We start from the raw sequence: 12,885 nt of genomic DNA on the forward strand, positions 1-12,885 counted from the left end.
GAATCGATTTTTGACATTTGTGAATCGATGCAGAATCGTGCACGTCCGCATCGCGATGCATCTTATAATCGATTATTTTTGACACCCCTACTTTCCACATTAGGGATGTTCATCAGTTATCGAAAATCGATAATTGATCGTTAAGGAATGGAATCGATCATGTGGAATTTTTATCGATTTTGTTATTATAATGTTTTTTTTTTTTTTTTTTTGCGGACTAGGTTTGGGTGGAATTCGTTCCTCCTCGCCCCACTCCATTGCACAGCCGACTAACGTGAGGTGGAGCTTCATATAGTCTCTAGTTTTCTGGCTGGGCACGGGCCTTTGTGCCAACAAAACTGTTTTAAACATGGGGAATTCACACCGGCATGCGCCGGGGACAGCAGTGTTGGAGAGGAGACACATTGAAATAAAGAGTTCATTGAGGAGAACATGTTGTCTTTCGTATTTTCTGCCATAGGCATTCATTTTGTAAAAAAAAAAAAAAGAAAATAAAAATATTAATATGATCGTTAATTTTCCCCGATTTTCGATTATGGAAATTTTTCAAAATGAACATCCCTATTCCACATAGCACTGACATCTGGCATCTTGTATCTGGATTGTCCAGATATGATGTAGCTGCGTTATATTGATGACTAGCTGTGTTATATTGGTGTGTTTTTTGCTCACTCAATCCCTCAAGACGATGCAGGGGGTGAGACTGAGAGTGGAGGGCTCTTGGTATTTGTCATGGTGTTGTGTGCACAAGTGAAAGAAGTCCGTCTCAAACACACAGTAATCCCTCTGCAGACTATGTGGTAGAGCCATGTCTCAAACACACAGTAATCCCTGGCAGACTATGTGGTAGAGCCATGGGGAATACATCGACACACTGTCACCTCCCCGCTCCCCTGGTACCTCCCGCTTTTACACCACCGACTCCTTCTGATGAACTGACAATACGCTTTTTACGACGGGCAGGAGCAAACAGTTTGCTAAAGCCCAGGAGAACACAGCACCAAACAGAGAGCAGTGACACAGAGAGAGACCACCAAACAGAGAGGGACCACCAAACAGAGAGCAGTGACACAGAGAGAGACCACCAAACAGAGAGAGACCACCAAACAGAGAGCAGTGACACAGAGAGAGACCACCAAACAGAGAGGGACCACCAAACAGAGAGCAGTGACACAGAGAGAGACCACCAAACAGAGAGCAGTGACACAGAGAGAGACCACCAAACAGAGAGAGACCACCAAACAGAGAGCAGTGACACAGAGAGACCACCAAACAGAGAGGGACCACCAAACAGAGAGGGACCACCAAACAGAGAGAGACCACCAAACAGAGAGCAGTGACACAGAGAGAGACCACCAAACAGAGAGAGACCACCAAACAGAGAGCAGTGACACAGAGAGAGACCACTAAACAGAGAGGGACCACTAAACAGAGAGAGACCACCAAACAGAGAGCAGTGACACAGAGAGAGACCACCAAACAGAGAGAGACCACCAAACAGAGAGCAGTGACACAGAGAGAGACCACCGAACAGAGAGAGACCACCGAACAGAGAGAGACCACCAAACAGAGAGAGACCACCAAACAGAGAGCAGTGACACAGAGAGAGACCACCAAACAGAGAGGGACCACCAAACAGAGAGAGACCACCAAACAGAGAGAGACCACCAAACAGAGAGGGACCACCAAACAGAGAGAGACCACCAAACAGAGAGAGACCACCAAACAGAGAGGGACCACCAAACAGAGAGAGACCACCAAACAGAGAGCAGTGACACACAGAGAGACTCTTTCCCCCTGGCCCCGCCCCCATCCTCTTTATGCTTATGGAGTTCATGTGAACCGCTGTTTCATGGAGAGGAGTAATTAACAGCCGGTCTGGGATAGTTGTCAAGCAGACGTGTCCGATTCTGTCTCTCCCTCTCTCTCTCTCCTCTGGTCGCCTCCTGATTCTTGCATGCTGGGCTGCTCTCCAGCTTGTTAAGTGCGATTACCAGCTGGCCTCCCCCAGATTGATGAACAGAGCCCCCCCCCCCTTCCCCTCCGGGGCGTCCGCCTCTCCCTCCTCCTCACAAACCAGGTCTGGCAGGAAGGACGGCCCTGCGCCTCGGAGGGTTGACCCCTAGACTGCCCATGGGGTCGACCCCCGATCATATGCCTCCAAGGGTCAGGAGGAACAGGTTGCGTTTGGCTGGTTTATCCACGTCTCATGCAGGCCGTTGGATGGTGCATGCCGGCCTGTTGAGCCATCTGTACGTAGCGTGTACGGGTGGAGCAGCGTGGGCTAGGAGCGGGGGAGACGCTTCTGTAGCTCAAAATGTCATAGATTTGATCCCGAAAAAAAGCCAATGTGTCCCGTTGAATTCTTTGTATGTCTTGCAACTAGGTGTGGGGGTTTGAAAGCAGTTTATGAACTCGGAATCCAGTTATGAATCTGCTGATCAAATCGGAGTCCTTTTGAATCCCTCGTCCCTTGTTACATACTTTGTAGAACATCTCATAAACATGACACTCATGAACATTTACGTGATGCTGTGATAAGTGCTTATTATCACACACAGATACGTGCCAAAAATATTGCATTTTGATTGTGAGAAGCGTTAAACACACACACCATGATGTTTTCTCTGCCTCTGACCAGAAACATAGCTGCCTGCAAAAATACAATGTACGTCTGTAGGATTTCCTTTGACCTTTGACCTTTGGACGCATGAAGGAATCACACAGTAACTAGTAATGCAGCTTGGTGAGTGAGTGCACAGTGGCTTAATGGCATCAGTGCAGAAGCAATGCAACCTATATTTTACAGACCGTCGTTATCATGTCACATGTCTCCGGAGGGGCATGTGATCATGTGACCAGTGGAAGTCGTACTTGAGGTAGTAAAGGACATCCAGATAAGGGCAAAGACATAAATGTGTTCAATATGCAATAAGCTCCACGGAATGAAATGTATATCTTACATTTACATTTTGGGCATTTTGCCAGGCTAGTTTCCTCCCTCCTCCTTATTCCTTTACCCAGGACTCATCTGTCATGCATGATCATTCCAGGGACACTGCCCAGGTGCTGCAGCTCTGACCCCTAATGGGCTGTCTTGAAATGACTCTGGCTAACAGCAGCATGGAAATGCTGGAAATGTTCAAATGGTCGTTTGCATTTTTTCACCCCAATTTTACTTGGCCAATTCCCCCGCCTCTGCCGATCTGGGGAGAACTGTAGACTTGCACATGCTTCCTCCCAATACTTTTCACTTATTTTCACCTGATAGCGATGCTATTCTCCCCAGTTCCCCTCCCCCCAAACAGGCCCCCCTGACCAACCAAAGGAGGCACTAGTGAAGCGACCAGGACTCGTACGTACCCCACCAGCTTCCCACCCGTAGGCATGGTCAATTGTGTCTATAGGAAGGTCTGACCAAGCCGGAAGTACCGCTACAGGGAATGGAACTCTGGTCTCTGCAGTGTTAGGCGAGTGCTTGAACCTGTACACTGCCCAGTAACGTAACACTGTAACGTAACGTAACACAGTAACGTAACACAGTAACGTAACACTGTAACGTAACTGTAACGTAACACAGTAACGTAACACTGCCCAGACACCCAGGAGTCTGCAGAGTGATTTGATTTGATTTGAGCAGCATCCTTGTCACTAAGTGCCCAGAGATCACCTGTCAATCAAACAGTGTCCGCTACTGTGACCTCTTTTTCCTTGGATTTCCCATTGATGAAGTTTGAATTTCTGTAGGTGGCGCTCTTCTCTTTTTTCTTTTCAGCCATGGTAGCCCTCGCTGCTTATGCTAACCACCCCGTTCTTTTTTCTATGTATTCCTAAGTAACCGCTATTGCTCCTGCCAGAAACATAAAATGCACCACTTCTGTATGCCAGAGGAGCTCTCCTGGGAAAGCTTATGTATGCCAGAGGAGCTCTCCTGGGAAAGCTTATGTATGCCAGAGGAGCTCTCCTGGGCCAGATGAGCTCTCCTGGACCAGATGAGCTCTCCTGGGCCAGATGAGCTCTCCTGGACCAGATGAGCTCTCCTGGGCCAGAGGAGCTCTCCTGGTCTAGAGGAGCTCTCCTGGGCCAGAGGAGCTCTCCTGGGCCAGAGGAGCTCTCCTGGGCCAGAGGAGCTCTCCTGGACCAGATGAGCTCTCCTGGGCCAGAGGAGCTCTCCTGGGAAAGCACATGTCAAAACCTTCATGAACTGGTCATAGGTTGAATCGCTATTTATCTACTGTATGTGGAAATGTGGCAGATGATACCTTTGAATGTGTAAGTATAGGGGTGTGGGGACAGTGGCTTTAAGCACTGAGTCTCCACAGGCTGAACAAGCCTTGGCGGGGGGAAAATAAGTGGTTGGGAAGGAGAGCGCGAGAGAGAAAGCGAGTGAGAGAGATGGAGAGAGAGAGAAAGCCAGAGAGAGAGAGAGAGCAAGAGAGACATGGAGGGAGAGAAAAAGTGAGAGAGAAATGGAGAGAGGGAGAGGGAGAGAGAGAGAGAGATGGAGAGGTTTTTCATGTAAGGCTAAACGCTGGTTAATCTGCTGTCTCTTTGTGAGGAGACAGAAAGCCTGGGGCGGGATGGGCAGGCCCATTCAGATCACCCCTGCCCAAACCCCCCCCCCCCCCCCCCCCCACCCCCACCAACACACACACACACACACACACACACGCAAACTGTGGCGACATCTGGTATAAAGGGGGGCAACAGGAGGGGTGGGGAGGTACTGCGAGCTGCCCCGGGGGTGTGTGGGGTGGGCAGGAAGGGGAGGGGGCTTGTTGTTGTCATAGAGAAAAGTGTGTGTGTGTGTGAGGGAGGGAGGGTGGGGGGTGGCTGAAGAGGAGGAGACAGATAATTGCAGGATGAGAGTAATTGTGTGTAGTGGAACATAGAAAGAGAGGAGCCTAAATAGGAAGAGATAGGGGGGCGGGGAGTAGAGAAAGACTATCTGCACCATGCTACATTATCTGCACATCTCTGTACACTGTACCAACAGAGCCCATACCTTTAAATAGTCTACATAAAAAAAATTGAAAAATAAATCTATTATTATTTGTATTTATATTTCTTAGCTGCAATGTCCAAAGTGAAAAGAGATTTCCGCGCACTTAAACCGAAGCAATAGTGCACTTTAATTGTGAGCGTTCAGTCTATAAGACCTTCATCAGAGCATACATGAATCAACAATGAACAGGCAGGAGAAAGAAAACAAATAATCAACCACGCTCTAATCTTTGGCAGTTTGAAAAGCACCTGTGAACCCCCTGGTGGTAAAACAAAGCCCCACTTCATGGGAACTGTAGTTTTGTAGTAGTTTTAAGCAATGAATGCCATACAAGTATCATTCATACAGTATATAATTTAATCAGTAAATGGGACTTGAACCAATCAGGCTTGAACCATCAGTCTGCAATGTCCACATTTTTTCCATTTTTATTTATGTGTACCGGTATATACATTTTTAACAGCAAAAGCAAAATGTTTCTTTGTTTTTAATTTGACTTAACCTACTCTTATGTATATATTTTCATTGCGACGTGACAATGTCACACAGCTGTTTTCTATAGTATATCTTTAATTGTACTTACAGTTTTTATTTCACATTTGCTTTGGCAATGTAAACGTAAGTTTGCCATGCCGGTAAAGCCCCCTCTGAATTGAACTGAATTGAGAGAGAAAGGAGAACTGGAGAGAAAGGGTAGAGAGAGGTAAGGAGCCAATGGAAAGAGAGAGAGAGGGAGAGAGGGAGGGAGGGAGGGGTGGAGGCGGGCCTGCTGTTCTGTGGCATCATGCAGCGCTGGCTGGGGTTAAGCACGAGTAACTACCTGCCTGTCAGGACCATTGTTCATCCCTGTGCATCAGGGGATACGTGTCCCGCTTTATGTCCCTGAGCATCAGGGGATATGTGTCCCGCTTTATGAGAGATGGCCTTGGGAGTCGCTATGTGGGCCACTTAAGCACAGAAAATGGCCGCCTGTGTCTCTCTGGGAACGCCAGCAGCGCTGCAAGATTGGGATGTCTGAGCCAGGGAGGGTTGCCTTGTATGCGGTAGGGATGCACAATAATATTGCCACGTCAGCATTATCGGCCATTAAAGGCTTTCAAATGAAATATCAGCGTCGACCTGAAACGAACATTTCTGCCGATATGGCAAGCTGATAAAATGAAGCTTTAAATATGCCAAAATGCTTGATGCTTGGCTGTTTAAGTAGGATTTTGTTGGAAAGAAAATCTTATGTTTTACATAATCTAAGTTGAACTACTTTTCTTATTTTGCCCAGTGAATGTGTTGAATTTTGAATGTGTTAGCATTTTGAAATGCATTGTATTTATGTCTGCATCTGCCAGTGGGCCATCACGATAAGAGTAGGCATAATAATGTATATTATATATATATATATATATATGTACACACAATACATATACATATATCAGCATTGGCAATCGGCCAAAAGATATAGGATATTGTGAAAAAAATCCAATATTGTGCATCCCTAGTATGCGGATGACACCACCGTCTCCTTTACTAAAAGGTGCCCATCATCAGGCCACGCGAATGTAATTCTCATTTCCTATATCTCTCTGACATACTGAAACCGTTTAATTTGTATTAATAATCCCTTCCAACCTCCATATAACCCCCCACCCCGCCCCAACCCCCGCCCCCGCCCCCGCCCATCCATCAAGAAGCCCAATCACAAGGCCTCCTCGGTAATTACAACTCCGGCAGGCTGAGCACCTTTTCAAACAGCGCTCCTGCTTTTCAAAGCAATAAAATAGAGATAAAAAAAAAGCTCATATACTCTATGAGTCCGGATACACAGATGACAGCGCAGCAGTGTGGCGCGTAAGAAGAAGACAGAGAGACGTCACCAGAGGCTAAATGCACTGAGTTTCCTCAGCTTGTCTTGTGAAGCGCGTCACAGTGGAGAGAGTCAAGCGTCCCCACGCCCCGGGGAAGACGGAAGGTGACATGTGTATGTAAATGGGGAGAGGCCCCATCCAGCCTACTCCAGCTGACAGGCAACAGAGTAGGCACACTGGCCTTTTCTTTTCCTTTACTTTCTCTCTATTTTTTTTAATTGAAGTAGATTTTTGGCATTTCTCTGACGTGTTTTCCGGGAGAAAGCCGACTGTGCAAAGCCGTGTTTCCCTCCCAGGTGTGATAGTCTGACTGTCACACGCACCACATTATCATAGCGATTGTAAAGAACCTTGACACCGCAGCATTTAACCTGGAACTAGGGAGGCACCATATTGCATTTTTGGCCGATATCCAATATGCCGATATTTTCCAATTCTTTTGTCCGTTTGTCGATGCCGATATATATACACACCTTATTTCAGAGAACATCAAGTCTCTCACTGTAGTGGTGGAATTAACACATTATTATGCCTACTCTTATCGTGATGTATAAATATACAATGCTTTTCGAAATGTACACATTCACGTGACAAAATAAGAAAACTACTTCAACTTAGGTTGCGTAAAACATTAGGGCTGTGGCGATTCACTTATCTCCCGATTCGATACTATCACGATTCTTGGGTGCCGATTCGATTTATATTGCGATTCTTAAGTATTGCGATTCTACGATTATTGCGATTCGATATTACGATTTATTGCGATTTGTGTTTATTTTTTTCTTTTATTTTTTCAGTTTGTTTGCTTTTTTACACTAGATTAGAACATGGGAAAAGTTGAATCATACACTAGAGACTGTATATTATATATCATGAGTAGGGCTGGGCGATATAGTTAAAAACAGGGGCGGACTGGGATCATAATTCAGGCCGGGCATTAGATACCAAGCAGGCCAGGCCGATATGGGCCAACGCGCGTGAAATTTGGGCCGTTTGAAGTCCAATTTTACAATGAGATGCACCCACTTTAACCCTGAAGTGTAATTATTACTTCAGACTAACTAATAAAGTAATAAAACCACTAGTAAACCAGTAGGCGGCGCCTGGCCTGCTGTTCAGTGAGTGGCCTGACTGCAAGCACACAATTTTTTTTTTTTTTTTTTTTTTTTTTTTTTGCGATTATCGATTCTGGAATAAAAGATCGATCCAAAAAATCGTGACATTAAAAATCGCGATACTTAGGTGAATCGATTTTTTCCCCCACCCCTATAAAACATGCAATATTTTGTATGGTTGTAACATTTTTTTTGTACAATTCATCCTACATAAACAGGCTTGGATGATATTGGCCTCTCATATCAGCAGAAATGTCCTATCGAGCTGATGCCGATATTTCATTTGAAAGCCTTTATCGGCCGATATCGTCGTGCACCCCCCCCCCCCCCCCCACACACACACACACACACGCACACACACACACACACACACACACACACAAGCACCATTCAGTGCCAGTATCTCTCCCCCATCTCCTTCAGGCTTTTCTTCCCTCGCCACAGAATTTGGAACAGGGCAAATCTCCATGGCGGCGAAGGTAATTGGGGAAGGGGAGAGAACGGGGGGGAAATAAAAGGAATTAACTCTTGAGTCTTGGTGTCAGAGAAGATAATCCTGATTAAAAAGCGATGGAGGCCGGGGGAAGAACGACAAGCTAGCAATCACAGATACCCACAACGGTTATGGAGCTTAGCACCACCAGAGCGCTGCTGTGCTGTCACCCTCTTGTTTATGGATCAAACCCATGGAAGAAGAATGCTTTTGGAGATATATTTTTTCATCTGGTTTTTCTAATGGGGAAGATAGTCTTGGATGCTAAACCGCTTTACGCTTTTGTTATTATGCTTAAAGTGGAGATTTGTGGCGGCAGAGAGAGGACAGTAGCCCATTATAAATACGGTAAATACAAACTTTTTTTTTGCGACGGGACTTTCCACTGTAATTTCAAAGGGCCGTCCGTCACGTCATTGAAGTCAGTTGGGTGTGGCAAGATGGCAAGATGGCATCACTACGTTAGTAGCCTGAGTCTAAATTTAAGTATAGCTTTTGTCATTATATGGAGAGCAGAGATCAAGCACAAAATACAATTTTCAGAAATCTATTTGGAGGCCATATCATGTCAGTCATCAGTAATTGTTCTCATGAATTTAGTTGATATTAGTAAATATTTTTAGTGGCAAATCATCTTAGATGCAGTGACTTTTGCCATAGTTTAGAGTTTAGCGAATTGATGTGGGCAGTCATTGTAAGTTAAATGCCTCAAGTGTGTGAAATGTAAGATGAAAGCAGCCACCTGTTGGTTTATCTGAGAAGAGGAATTGGACAAGCAGGGGAGGATAAAGCAGGGGGGAATCTTTGGATGGAAATAAAGGCGTGTGTTATCAGGGGACTGTCTGTTGACTGTCTGTGTGCTGTTGATGTGGGGAGATAGCGTCCACACAGAGGGAAGCAGGGAGCCATGCAGGGTTTGCTGGCTTTAAGCTGGCAGCCTGACGCGGCCACGTGGGAACTGAAGGCCAGTGCGCTGCAGAGATAGTGAGACGTTGTCATATATAGCGAGGTGAAGACAGCAGGTCCAATCCCAGCGGGCCGGACCCCAATGTTACTTGACGGGAAGAAACGCAAAATACTCAAGACGATTTGATCAGAACTCAGACTTGTCTTGTAATCAGAAGTAGCTAGGGCTGGGAGACATGACAAAAGCAAATATTACGATATAAAAATACCTTGATATTGATATTGTGACAATATTGTAGGGATGACTATTGGTGCTTTCACCAAATATTTACACAATAAGATTTTTGATCAGTAATCATCAGTAATGTGGATATAATAACTGAGTCGGTAAAAGGCAAATAATAGAACAGCTAGAAGAGTCTGGTAAGTTCAGAAAATGACATCACTTTACTGCAATGCCTTTCAAACAAGGAAAAGACAACACTTATGCCATACCACGATATTACAATATCCAAAATATCAGACTATATCTAGTCTCATATCACAATACCAATAGGATATCGATATATTGCCCTCCAGAAGATACCATGTTTGATCCCTGCAACACCTGCTATGTCCTGTTGAATCTGCCATTGAGCAAAAACACTGAACCTCGCATCATGTAACACGTGCATCATCAAAACTCCTACAAAGTCAGCACAAGGACAGTCAAGGCCGCCCCCTGTCCATCGCCCTGATTCAGTCTCTCAGGTGAGGGGTGGGTGGGGCTAATATGGGGGTAAATCCATCCCACCCCCACAGGTCAATCCCTGTGATATTTGTCATCTCGCAGCCCCCAATCTGTAGTGTCGACGGGGTGGAGGTAGAGGAGAACAGAGGGGAACAGGAGGGAAGACAAAAGCAGGACTGAGATGGAGTTGGGGGTTGCTGTTCACAAGTTCACAACCCCACCCTCCTGCCCTTGGGTGACGTGTGGGGCAGAGAGAGAGAGAGAGAGAGACAATGAAAGCAGGAAAGAGAGAGTTGAACAGAGTGAGAGAGAGAGAGAGAGAGAGAGAGAGGGAGGGAGAGCAGGAGGGAGATGGGGACGTGCAGCTTAGAAACAGGAGGTAGACGGGGCGAGAGCAGAGGGTCGTCCATTTTCATGGAGATAAAGGAGCGCTAATGAATTTGAACCCGAGCCCTCCGGGGACGCACCATAAGGGCGAGAAACAGGGTGTGTGTGCTGCTCCGGACAGATTGAGGCTTAGCGGCTTTTTAAGCTACAGCCAAACCTCTCTTTGATACGCACAGGGGTGCACTTAACTCTGCAATCACCAAGATGGCCGCCACCCCCGCTTGCCAACTGCCGCGGGCGAGGCCTGTTGCCAGGGCTGGGAGAGGAGAGGAGAGGAGACGTGCCCAACTGGCCCGGCTAGAAGTGCTCTCCCTGCCAACGAGATGGTTGATCTGCCCATCTACCTGGGCTTTAGTTAGCTCATTAGCACAGTGCTGCCTGGGTGTGCTGATGTGTTGATTGCAGTGTGACAGTGTGAGCTAGGCTACGTTGTCCCCATTGTGTGCCTTTGCACATTGTAGTCCTGTGATGCTCAGCAGCTAGAGAATGGCAGTACTAACTACTGTGAATAGAATAATAATAATTCTGCCAGGATTTGGGGGTTTGGGTCCCACTGGGGTCACTCATGCTAAAAATGCATGCACTCATGGCACTATAAAGTGCTTTGGATTGGATAAAAGCATGCAGTAAATGATAGATTTGATGTTGCGTGTGGTAAACGATAGATTTGATGTTGCGTGTGGTAAACGATAGATTTGATGTTGCGTGTGGTAAACGATAGATTTGATGTTGCGTGTGGTAAACAATAGATTTGATGTTGCGTGTGGTAAACGATAGATTTGATGTTGCGTGTGGTAAACGATAGATTTGATGTTGCGTGTGGTAAACAATAGATTTGATGTTGCGTGTGGTAAACAATAGATTTGATGTTGCGTGTGGTAAACAATAGATTTGATGTTGCGTGTGGTAAATGATAGATTTGATGTTGCGTGTGGTAAACAATAGATTTGATGTTGCGTGTGGTAAACAATAGATTTGATGTTGCGTGTGGTAAACAATAGATTTGATGTTGCGTGTGGTAAATGATAGATTTGATGTTGCGTGTGGTAAACGATAGATTCGATGTTGCGTGTGGTAAATGATAGATTTGATGTTGCGTGTGGTAAATGATAGATTTGATGTTGCGTGTGGTAAACAATAGATTTGATGTTGCGTGTGGTAAACGATAGATTTGATGTTGCGTGTGGTAAATGATAGATTTGATGTTGCGTGTGGTAAACGATAGATTTGATGTTGCGTGTGGTAAATGATAGATTTGATGTTGCGTGTGGTAAACGCTAGATTTGATGTTGCGTGTGGTAAACGATAGATTTGATGTTGCGTGTGGTAAATGATAGATTTGATGTTGCGTGTGGTAAATGATAGATTTGATGTTGCGTGTGGTAAACGATAGATTTGATGTTGCGTGTGGTAAATGATAGATTTGATGTTGCGTGTGGTAAACAATAGATTTGATGTTGCGTGTGGTAAACGATAGATTTGATGTTGCGTGTGGTAAATGATAGATTTGATGTTGCGTGTGGTAAATGATAGATTTGATGTTGCGTGTGGTAAACGATAGATTTGATGTTGCGTGTGGTAAATGATAGATTTGATGTTGCGTGTGGTAAATGATAGATTTGATGTTGCGTGTGGTAAACAATAGATTTGATGTTGCGTGTGGTAAATGATAGATTTGATGTTGCGTGTGGTAAACAATAGATTTGATGTTGCGTGTGGTAAATGATAGATTTGATGTTGCGTGTGGTAAATGATAGATTTGATGTTGCGTGTGGTAAATGATAGATTTGATGTTGCGTGTGGTAAATGATAGATTTGATGTTGCGTGTGGTAAATGATAGATTTGATGTTGCGTGTGGTAAATGATAGATTTGATGTTGCGTGGGTAAATGATAGATTTGATGTTGCGTGTGGTAAATGATAGATTTGATGTTGCGTGTGGTAAATGATAGATTTGATGTTGCGTGTGGTAAATGATAGATTTGATGTTGCGTGTGGTAAATGATAGATTTGATGTTGCGTGGGTAAATGATAGATTTGATGTTGCGTGTGGTAAATGATAGATTTGATGTTGCGTGTGGTAAATGATAGATTTGATGTTGCGTGTGGTAAATGATAGATTTGATGTTGCGTGGGTAAATGATAGATTTGATGTTGCGTGTGGTAAACAATAGATTTGATGTTGCGTGTGGTAAATGATAGATTTGATGTTGCGTGTGGTAAATGATAGATTTGATGTTGCGTGTGGTAAACGATAGATTTGATGTTGCGTGTGGTAAACGATAGATTTGATGTTGCGTGTGGTAAATGATAGATTTGATGTTGCGTGTGGTAAATGATAGATTTGATGTTGCGTGTGGTAAATGATAGATTTGATGTTGCGTGTGGGC

At 45.0% G+C, this 12,885-nt stretch overlaps 1 protein-coding gene across 3 annotated transcripts in view; it reads right to left on the bottom strand.

Moving 5' to 3' along the window:
- The window catches only part of LOC310787100 (transducin-like enhancer protein 4), a 340,204-nt gene that overhangs the window by 261,201 nt on the left and 66,118 nt on the right, over positions 1-12,885 (bottom strand). The window lies entirely within an intron of this gene.

Source organism: Poromitra crassiceps (assembly GCF_964638095.1).
Source record: "Poromitra crassiceps genome assembly, chromosome: 12".
Lineage (NCBI taxonomy): Eukaryota > Metazoa > Chordata > Actinopteri > Beryciformes > Melamphaidae > Poromitra > Poromitra crassiceps.